Below are 12,187 nucleotides of genomic sequence, written 5' to 3' on the forward strand. Positions count from 1 at the left end.
TGATTTGTTAGTATTTATACTAATAATGATTGCTCTTTTAATGTAATATATTATTACTGTATATCTTTTTTTATATCACCTTAAATAACAATTAATAAAAAGTCTTTTAATAGTTTTATTCTTACAAAATTATTAATTATTTATTTTTTTATTAAAGAAATGCATTATATATTAGACAAACATGATATTATATCTAATAAAATAATTAAAAGATATATATTAGTCGATGACGATAATACATTTAATACAATTAATGATTTAATTAAAAATAATAAAATAAAAGAATTAAAAAAAATAATTCCTGATTTTCAGCCGCTGAATGTAATAGAAGTACATAAAATTATTATGCGTGATAATTCTAATATTTTAGAATTACAAGGTCAAATACAAATTAAATTAGGTATATTAATACCATTTCAACATCTATATTGGTTTGATTCAACAGGTGTTTATAAAACAACTTATAATTTAAACAAAAGAAAAAGCACTTTATCTGCTTTTTATCCGCATATAGTAGATGTTAGAAACTCAATATCAATATCTCAAATCGGCGGAGCAAATTTTAATATAAGTAATCTTAATGATAATGATGAAAACGAAGATAATATATTTGATAATGATTTAGAATTTGATATAACAGAAGATGAAAAAATCAACGAAGATGAAAAAAAAGCAGAAATAAAACGTATGATTGAATTAGAAAAAACTGAGATGGAGTTAGGTAATAAAAATATTTATGTTAAAATAGATAAAACTCTTATTAGTAATGACTTCAGAATAATACCTACATCTGTAAGCTTACCAGCGGCAGATATAGATCATTATTATATAGTAGATATAAATGATATAAAATCTATATTACTAAAAATGAATATAGACGCTGAAACTATATATGATGCATATATAATCAAATACTGGCCTTTTATGAGTAAAGAATTATATATAAATTGGAGCAAAAATTTCAATATAAAAAATTTCAATATAGAAAATATAATGTATATAACTTCATCTAAAGACGCTATTTATAGCGACTATATAGATTATAACAAAAATAATAAAAACTACGATAAAGATATAAGTGTAATTAATATAAAAAATATAAATACTGAAGTTAAAATGCTTTCTGGTGTTATTTACGACTCAATAGATTTAGATTTGCTATGTAAAAATCTAAATATAGATATTAATAATAATAGCAAAAATTCATATATATTAGCATTTTATTGTTTAATGATGTTAAGTAATAATAATACAATATTAGAAATAAGAAATAATAATATAGCATTACTTAACAATCTTATATATATGTTTAGCGATGCTGACTATTCAACTTTAGGAATATCAATATTTATACTTATTGATAATTGTTATATTCTGCTAAAAATTGACCATGGAGAAAAAATAACTTTTACATTTCGCTATCAAGAAAATAAAAATATACCATCTATTGAAGATTTTAAAAAAAATTTAATTAAAATTATAAATACTTTTTTTAGCGGACTAAATAAAGAAATAAAAGATATATTATACCCTATTATACATGCATGGGATAATAAATTATATAATTTATATATAAAAAAAATTAGTTTAAAATATATAATAAACAAAGAAGAAATATCACGGTATGATTTCTCTGATTTTAATAATTATTTAAATAATGTTATATCAAAATCAGATATAGTTAATATAGATAATAATAATTATTCACACTCTAATACGTTAAATACTCTTAAAAATATACTTATTATGAGTATTAAAACGGGTAATATAGATAATAATATATTAGAAAATTATATAAATAAAAACGAATTAAAAAATGGTTTTATTCTATTTATCAATTCTTCTTATAAATCTTTTATAGAGCAACTACAAATAACATATTGTAAAATAATAACAAAAGGATTAGAAGCAGTAATAGATATTAATAATATTAGTTATGACAATTATAATAACATTATATTATTCATAAAATATATTAAAAATTCTTTTTTAAAATCGCCGTATAAAAGCAAAGTAAAAAATACTATTAATACTACTAATAAACTTTCAATACTAAAATACACTGATCCGGTTTTATATTCATATAATAGCAAAAATAATAAAAATATTGTGCCGTATTCAAAGAGATGTCAACAAGCTCATCAACCTGAAATTTTAACTGAATTAGAATTTAATGAACTAAAGAAAACCGGCGCCAAAGATTTAAAAAATGCTCAAAAATATTTCAACCATACAACTGGTGAAATACTTTATTATTTATGCCCTAAGAAATATCCTTATTTTCTGCCTATAATTGGCAAGCATCCTGAAAACAGATGTCAAGGCTGCTGCCAAAAAACTCCATCAGACACAGGAGCAAAAAAAATGATATTAGATAAATGCTTAGAAACAGGATTTATGTCACTTGCCGAGGCTAAACAAATAAAAAATCTATTTAAGGCGCCAAATGTAAAACATATAATAAATTATAATAAAATCTTCGAAACTGGACGAATATATAAATTACCAGAGACAATAGCTACAAAGTTAAATAAATTTGCATATCCTAATGTTTTCAGAGTTCTTGCTGTAGAAACATTATTACATGGTTTAGATGTTAAAGAATATTACTGTATAGCAACAGCGCTTGGTATAATAAACCACAGAGAATATTTCGAAGAAGCAAAAGAAAAAATAAGAAAAATTCCTGATATAAGTATAAATATTATGTTTGCTGAAACTTTGTCAAATACAAAAAATGAAAAAAATATATATAATATATTAGATAATTTAGCTGATCTTATAATAGACAACAATAAAGAAGCATCTATGTATTTAATAAAAAATGGTATATTACCTAAACAAATAATATTAAAAATATTTAGAATAACACATAACATTAATGTAATATATATAATACCACCAGATGTAACATTTCATGATATTGAATCTTATGTTAATTTAATGAATAATAGTTTAAATAATAAATATGTTATAATATTAATTAAAAAGCAAAACGAGTTAAATGAGAAAAAACAAGCAGGCTTAGTATTTTACTCAGGAAAAGATGTTAGAAAAGGTTCTATATTTCTGCAAAAAGTATTTAACGCTGATGATAAAATAATAACACATTTTAATAAAATAATGAATGAACCAGATGTAAATGCATCAATACAAAGCAATTATATAACTGCTTTAATGCTACACAATATGGGTTATATTATTAAAAATATATATGTTGATAGTAACTGTTTTTGCTTTGGTGTAAATATCGGATTTTATTTTCCTGTTGTGTTGTATAAATTCGAGCCAATGTTTAATAAGATTTATGCTATTCCAACTGAAAATGAGTTACCTACTATAAATACTATGATAAAATTTATAGAGGAGTTTAATAAAAAACAGAAAAATGATAAATTTAAAATAATACCAACTAATTGGGTGTCATCATCTGCTAATAAAAAAGATAGATTTGGACTATATTTATCTACTAATTTAATTTGGTTTTTTAAAGGCACCTATAATAGCGACAATATATATGATTCGTTAGAGCAAAAAATAAATTATAAAACATTAGATAACATAAAAAAAATTCTAACATATGATATTAAAACAAAGAACGAAAATGTAGATAGTTTATCTAATATATTATTTTTAGAAGATAAATTTGAGTATATTGTATCAAAAAACATAAAAAATAAATATAGAGATAATAAAATAAGATCAAATATAGATAAAATTATAAATGAAAAAGATAAAAATAATATACTGCAGAAAATAATATTAATATGTGATAATCAAGAAGATACAGCTATTATAATTGAACTAGAAAAGATAAAAAAATTAAATAGCGCTGCGTTAGAAAATATTGTATTTAATTTTGATATGAAATATGCTTTTTCTTTGTTTGAATCAATGACTTTATCTGAAAGAAAAGCAGAAATAAAAAAGATAATAAAAGATGATATTGTAGTATTAAATGATTTAAATGATAAAAATACCGCTAAAAACAAAAATATAACAAAAAAACTATATATAAATAATAAAGAATATGAATATTTGCTAGATAAAACAGCGTTGAATATTATTAAATATCATTACAATAAAAAATATTTCGCTAGATATATATCAAAAAATTCGCTAGAAAAAATGATAGTAACACATATTTTAAATTATGAGAATAAAGTGCATATTTCGCTAACAAACTTTGAAGCTTATCAACATCAGCCGCCAAAATAAATATAATCTATCACAATAGTAGATAAAACACTTTCTACTATAGCAGATATATAGTCATTTTCAAGATATATATAATTTTTATTTATAAAATGTATAAAAACAATTACTACAATAAACATAAATGTTTTTATTAACCACCACCTAATATCCATTTATTCTTTAATATATAGTTAAAAATCTAAAAATCATTTTTACCATATTCTTTATACTGCTTAAAATGATCTATCTGCAGTTTATTATTGGAAGTGTCAAATAAATTTTCTTTAAAATAAGTTAATTTATTATTTATTTCTTTTTCTAGCGGCAAAATAAGATTATTAAGTATAATATTTTTTAAAATATCTGCATTAATTTTTTCTACATTAACATCTGCGCAAATTTTAAACTCATTAGGATTTTCTTTACTAAATAACACTAATGTATTATAGTTATCACGCATAAAAGTTACAAACATATTCTTTACAAAATCTTCTATCACATTACATTGTATTAAATCATATTTACTATAATTATAATTTATTTTTTCTTCTTGACAGGAAATTTCCATAGAGTTTATATAATCTTTAAAATATTTAATACTTTCTATTAATATTTGTTTAGGCTGATATGGACCAAATGTAGTTAATGTGACTATATGATCAAAATGTTCTTTATCATTTATTTGGTTTATTTCGCTAAATTTTTTTGTTTTATTAAATAAACATGTATATGAATTACCATATATTGCTTTATTAAAACAAGAGGTATAATAATATATTGTATTATCAGAATTAATTAAAGTTTTATTTATTTTATTAGTATCACCCATTCTTATAGTATGTATTTTAATTTCATTTATTACAATAGCAGTATTATGAAGCATTCTATGTAATACAATTCCTTTAGGTATTATATCTTTATACCGCTCATATTTTTTTTCTTTGTTTTTTAATATTATATCATCGCTCATAAGTAATATTGTTTCTGTGTTAGATTTATTATAAACATTAATATAAAAATTTAGTTCGCTGAGATCTATATCTAAATTATCAGGAATACATAAAGGTATATTAGATACTTGAATACAAAGTTCTATATAATTTAAATTATTATCACGAACTTTAGGTGGTGTAGATAATAATACTAAAGAAGGATCAAAAATTAAACATGATTTATATATAAACTGATGAATAATATCTTTTAAAATAGCATGTATGTAATGAGTGCAGTCTTTTAATCTAAAAAGTAAAATATTATTTTTCATAGGATTTATATTCTGCTCAGGAAATGATTTTTTTTTTATTTCTGTTATTTCTATTTTTGATGCAAGATTTTTTACAGAATCAAGACTAAGTACAGAATAAGTATTATCGTTATTATTTTTTTTCTCCATTTGTTTAAATTACATTTATAAATATAATAAATCATCAAATTTATTTAAATATATTTATATATATATTTGCATATTTGATTATTTAATTATTTATATAAAAAAAAATGTCTCTTATTAGTTTTGAAAAAAAAAATATATATTGTCTAAATTTAAATAAAGAAGGATTATTTTGCTTTCAAACAGAAAATAATAAACTATGTACTAATTGTAGTAATATATTAAAACTTATAGAAAATGATGATAATATAAAAAATTTGCATAATAGCGATTATAAAAATTATAAATTAGAAAAAAAAATAATATTAAATATTGATACTCGAAAAATAATCGATAATAGCAATAATAAAAACGATAATAAAGAATTGGATACTCAAAAAATAATTGATAATAACGATAATAAAACCGATAATAAAGAATTGGATACTCAGAAAATAATCGATAATAGCGATAATAAAAATAATAATAAAGAATTGGAATTAAAACAAAGAATAGATAAATATTATAATTCTAATTATGGTAAAAATAGTATAATAACTTATCTTTTGGCATCAAGTGGATTTTTAATTAAAAGTAATAAATATGATGATAATTATAAACATTCATCAGAAAAATCACAAATATCATTTAGCTTACCTTCAGAAGAAGAAAGTAAATTTTTCGAAAAATGTGTATTAGATAGTAAAAATTTCTCTAATAAAATAAATAGTATAAAATAAAAATTGTATATATTTATTTATATATATTATTTATTATTATACGAAGGATTAATAAATTCGCAGATTATATATTTATCATCATTTATATAAATACAACCAACATATCTAACTACAGTAAAATTTGTTAGTTTACCTAAAATATATGCTTGTTTAGCGATTTTAAGTGAATTCGTTGAACCGTAATTTTTTATTTGGCTGCTATCTATAGGTATATAACCACTAGTTTCTATTAAATTTGCTTCATCGTTTATCAATCTTGTTTTTTCGTAGCTGTTTAAAAAAGGTAATGTTCTTTTTTCTTTTCTTATTAATATGCCTTTAATATTACCGATACTTTTATTTATCTGAATATAATTATCATCTTCTATTATATCATCTGTATCTAATTCTTCTTCGCTAATATTTTCGTCTGCTAAATCGTCCATTTCTTTTAATATATATTTAAAATAATCAATATTATTATTTAAATATATTATTTAAACAATATTATTTTTTTCTACTAAATATATATTTTTATTTTTTTTCCGCTAGAATTATTTATATTTGAAGCCGCTGTATTATTATTTTCCCCTCCAGCAAAAAAGCTATTATTTGTAAATTTTAATTTCAATTTATCTTTTTTGCATTTTTCTATAATATAAAAATCTTCATCGCTTTTTTTATCCATTTATCAAAAAAATTTATAATATTAATTTCTTTTAAATTAATTAAAAAAAGATATTATTATAATAACAAAGAATATTATTACTAGTAATATAAATAAAATCTTAATAATAGTAAAAATATAATCAGTTGCAGAAGGAAATATTGTAAGAGCTATTGTTTTAATTGTTGAATTATGTAATATAGCCGCCTTTGAAAAAGATTTAGTTAACATATCAATTAAAATGTATTTATTATTTAATTGATTTTTATCTTGTATAGATGTTATATCTTCTTTAAAATTATTATATGATTTAGCAGATATAATATTACTATCAGAGTTTAAAAGCCCGCAATAGTATTCTATTTTTGGCTGTTTAAATATATATTGCACCATAATGCCAGGATATTCATTTAATTTCTGCTTAAAGAGCTGAATTAAAAGATTTTTATTATCTAGCAAATATTCTATTCTTGTTTTATATTCTTTTTCTATGTTTTGCGGGAATGTAGAACTAGAAGCTATATTATCAGTGTATATATGTTCTATTGTACTGCGGAGATAATCTTCGCTAAGAAACCTACAATAATCTTCTATAAAGTCTAAAGCAGTATATTCTGTTGGATTATCATAATCATAATTCTGTCTCTCAGCTAAATTACGCGGCAGTATAAAAGATGTTAATTTAATAAAAAGACTACGAAGAATATTATTATGTTTTATTATATCTACTAAAGAAACTTCTTCGCTCATTTTGTATATATGCTATTATTTCGAGCTTGGTTTTAAGATGTTTAAAATAAAATCTTTAGCTAGTATTACGGCGTTTTTAGCTTCAGGTGATATTATTATAACAATAAGTATAGCAAAAATAAATATCATTATCGTAAATAGCCAACTAGGCGCTAAATAAAATGAGCTTTCTTTAGCGGCATATATAAAAGCTTCAGGCGATATATTAGAATTTGTAAAATTGCAAGCAATCATATTATTTCCACTTTCAATAACATTATCTGAATTCTGTACATTGTTATTCGAGTTACATATTACAAGATTATTAGCATGCATATTTTGCGGCTTTAAACCTCTATTTCTACATTCTTTATTTAAGAACTGCGGCAATATATTATCGCTATGAATACAGCTACAAGCATTAGTTAAAAATTTTTTTTCATCTTCGAATACTCGCCTATATATACCGCTATATTTCCATGACTCATTAAATTTCTCACAAACGTCTAATAATTTTTCTTCATCTTCTTTATTTAACTGCTCAGAAGGAGAAAAATTCTTTAAATCATTTATTTTTTTCTGTATTAATATTGATTCATCCATAATAATAATTTTATTATTTTGTAATAAAAAAAATACAAATATTAAAAATAAATAAATTATATTTCACTATGACAGAAATATGGCAAGAAAAAGAACAATTATGCCTACAATAAAAACAATTACTACATTTTGAATTGAAGTCGCGAAAGTATCAAGAAAAGATAAAGCGCCTTTATTTTCCATAGAGTTAGTTATATCTAAGCTGCTTATTACTTTTTGCCCTACGTTTGCTCCATCTAAATCACTAATAATAGAATTTTTAAGACTTTTTAATCTAGCAGTTAAATTAATATTTTTTAATATAATATTCTGAGTATCAATAAGATTTATAATATTTGTAATATCTTGACTCTCTAGAAATTTTTGAGTATTTCTATATATTTGTTTGTTACTTATTTCATTTTTTACTAAATTTTTTACAGAGTTAAAACTTATATTAGCGCCTATTCCTCCTAATTTATCTGTTATTTTAGAGGCCGCCGCAGAACTAACATCATTAAAAAATGTTTCACTATAATTAAGTTTATGTAAATTTTTAAATATCATTTCTGCTTTCGCCTCCATATTTACATTTTCTATAATAGCATTTTTTACATTTTTAATATTTAACTCTTGATCTATACGTTGTGTGTTAGTATCTTGATTTAAAACTTCTTGTATAGAATCTGCTATATCTGTTGTTATACCTTGTGAATCAACACTTGATGATGAAGCTGAGCCCATTAATATATATAAGAGACAATGTATATATACAACTATAGTCTTTAATATTAATAAAAAAAAAATAACGTATTAATATTTATATTTATATTTATCTCAACAACATAGGCATTATTATTTGTCTTTTTGCTGTTATATTGTTACCAGTATCTTTTATTGTTTCTTTGTAGTCTAGCTGCATTTTATAATAAACTATAGTATCAGTATTTTTCGGAAAAACACCATAAAACTCTAAATCTCTATTTTTCATTAAATTTCCGCCTTTTATTACACTTTTAAAATTTTGCGCAAATTTACCAAGATTTGTATCAAAAGTAATAACATTATTAGGCATTAAATTATATATTAATTTAGCAACAATATTACCATATTCAACGCAATTTAGCGGTGTTAATTCTGTTTTTTTAGAATCATCTACTAAAGCATTATTATATATTATAGACATTTTAGTCATATGAGAACTCATAAGTAAATCAATAAGTTTCTCAGTACTTGCTTTAATAACAACGTTTTCATCATCAAAAATAAGTTTTTCTAAATAGCGCCTAATTAAGCAAAAATCTATAAATGAGTTAGATATATTATATCTTTTAATTCCAGGTAGAAAAATATTATAAAGTTTATCCCAATCAATTCCATCATTGCCTTTAGTATATAATTTTTGCAAAATTACAGCGTTATTAGCTAAACATAAAGCAAATATAATATCTATAGAATCTATAGTAGGTGATATTTGCTGCGACATAAACAGTATAACAAATGCTTCAATGTCTATATTGTATATTTCTTTCTTTGCCATTTTTATATATCGCCCAAAATTAGTAACTTCTAATTTGTTATTTATTAAACCTAATGATAGTAATCTATATATACCATTATTTATCATATTTCGCGGCCAAGCAGAATATAAATCTATATAGTTTGTATTCATTTTTTTATTGTTTAAATATATAATCCAATCTAATATCATTGATAAATCATTAGTGAATGTTAAAGCAGGTGGGTATATATCAGTATTATCATCTGTAGGCAAGTTTAGCATACTTACATACTGACCGTTTTTTGTGCGACCAACGCGACCTTTTCGTTGCTGATCAGTATCAGTTGTTGTTATAATTTCTGTAGAAATATTAATATTAAAAACTGGTAAATATATAGATTGTTTTATAGTATTATCATTTATAACAATATCTAAATCAGGTATTGTTATACCTGTTTGCGCTATTGATGTAGTAAATATTAAATAAGGCTTATTTCCCATGTTTATTCTGCTAATTAAATCTGGATTTTTATCAAGTTCTACTTTACTTAATGAATAGCATGAATAATTCTGTTTGCTTGTTAAAACATATTGCTTTATAGTATTAATTATATTCTGATCTGTTACAAACGCTAAACAGTTTAAATTAGCAGGAAATACATGTTTATTAAGAATATCTACCATGCTTTTTAAACCATTGCTAATATTGCCGGCTAATTTAATAGAGTCTACTATAAGATTTTTTCCTTTGACTTCTATAATATGATTATTAAAATTATATTTAGGATTTAATTCTATAATATCGCTACATAGCCAACGGCAAAAATTAATTTCATCTATAGTGGCAGTTTGAAATATTACCAAGCATTTAGCAGAAATATTATTATTAAGAATATGATTATCATAAATAAAATCTTTTATCATTTTTAGCAGCAGCATTATTTGTGTTTGGTCCATTTCATGAACTTCATCTATTATTATTATATCATATGGTAAAGCTGTATCAATATTATCAGAAAGAAACATTTGATATAATGTTGTATGCGTCATATATAATAAATTACTATTAGCATCTCTTGGTTGTACTTTTGATATACCTGTACTATATCCTACTGTATTGCCGACATTTTCTTCATTGAATAAAACTTTAGATACATATTTAGCGGAACCTTCAACTGTAACAATTCTAGGTTCTGTTACAACTATTCTTATATTACCGAAATGTTTTTTTAAATAAGCAGGAAAATCAGTAGTTTTACCTGTTCCTGTAGAAGCTTTTAAAAACATAAAAGGTAAATATCTATCTATAGAATTATCTAAAAATATATTTTTAATAAAGTCTATTATATAGTTAATAGGTATTAATTTTTTTTGTTTAGTCAAATCTACTTCACCATGCCGTATTAGTTTACCGGCTTCTAATAATGTACAATTAGACATATTTGTTTACTATAAAAAAATCAATTTATTTATGTTGTATATATAAGCGAATTATTATAAGCTATTCTGTCTACTATATGATTAAATAAAATTCGGTTATTATAATAAGCTGTAAAATATAATATTTCTCTAGAACTTTTGTCATTACAAGCAGAGTAAAAATTAGCTAATAATAATTCAGCGTTATTTTTAAATAAAATATTATTATAATATAAGTTTATATTTCTCCTAAGTTCATTTAATTTATCTTTAATTAAGCTATTTTTGCTATAATGTATTTTTATATTAGATAATAATAAAGTAGACGAAACAGAGTGAGCTTTAGAGTGTTTTAAAATTATTTTTATATTTTTCGCTGATAAATTATTTAATAATTGAGTTATAGTTTGATTTTCGGCACTATATTTATTTTTCTGCCTATAATTAATTTGAGCTTTTTTTTCATTGTCGCTAGAATTTAAAGTATTTAATATTATTAAGCAAGCTGAATTATCTAAATATAAAACTAATATATCATTATTATAATTTTGCTCATTAATATAATGTAAAACATTAATAGCGCCTATTAATTCGGCGTGAAATGAATTAAAACTACTAAATTCGAATGTTATTATTTTCACTAAATCATTTTCAGTATTAGCTGTTATATTATGTATATACATACATGAAGTAGATTTTAAACGTAAACTATAATAGCTTGAATCAGTAAAAATAACAATCATTGTTTTTATTATTATAATTTGAATTAAATTTTATTAATTAAAATTTAATAATGGAATTTAAAAAAATTATGTTTGATTTATTTCATGAAAATAATTATTATTTAGCAGATATAAAAAATAAATTTGTAGATCAAAAACCTACAGCAGCTATTAATAATATAATTGATAATCTTTATAATAATATTTCTAATAAATATCCAGATAAAAATAAACAAAATAAAATGTTAGTTAATGTTTGGAGCGCTTATAATATAGATTTTT

General features: G+C 21.9%; 1 protein-coding gene across 9 annotated transcripts in view; it reads left to right on the forward strand.

The window, feature by feature from the left end:
- The window catches only part of LOC149876384 (uncharacterized), a 264,010-nt gene that overhangs the window by 118,280 nt on the left and 133,543 nt on the right, over window positions 1-12,187 (forward strand). The window contains exon 6 of one of the 9 annotated variants that reach the window (XR_016448736.1): window positions 8,947-9,070. The exons of the other annotated variants lie outside the window; for them this stretch is intronic. The gene's annotated coding sequence lies outside the window, so the exon portion shown is untranslated. Of the gene's footprint in view, window positions 1-8,946; window positions 9,071-12,187 lie in introns of those variants that run through there. 9 annotated transcript variants of the gene reach the window in all.

The sequence above is a fragment of the Hydra viridissima genome, unplaced genomic scaffold (assembly GCF_058129835.1).
Source record: "Hydra viridissima isolate aposymbiotic clone 2 unplaced genomic scaffold, HvirCarnegie_v1 scaffold_21, whole genome shotgun sequence".
NCBI lineage: Eukaryota > Metazoa > Cnidaria > Hydrozoa > Anthoathecata > Hydridae > Hydra > Hydra viridissima.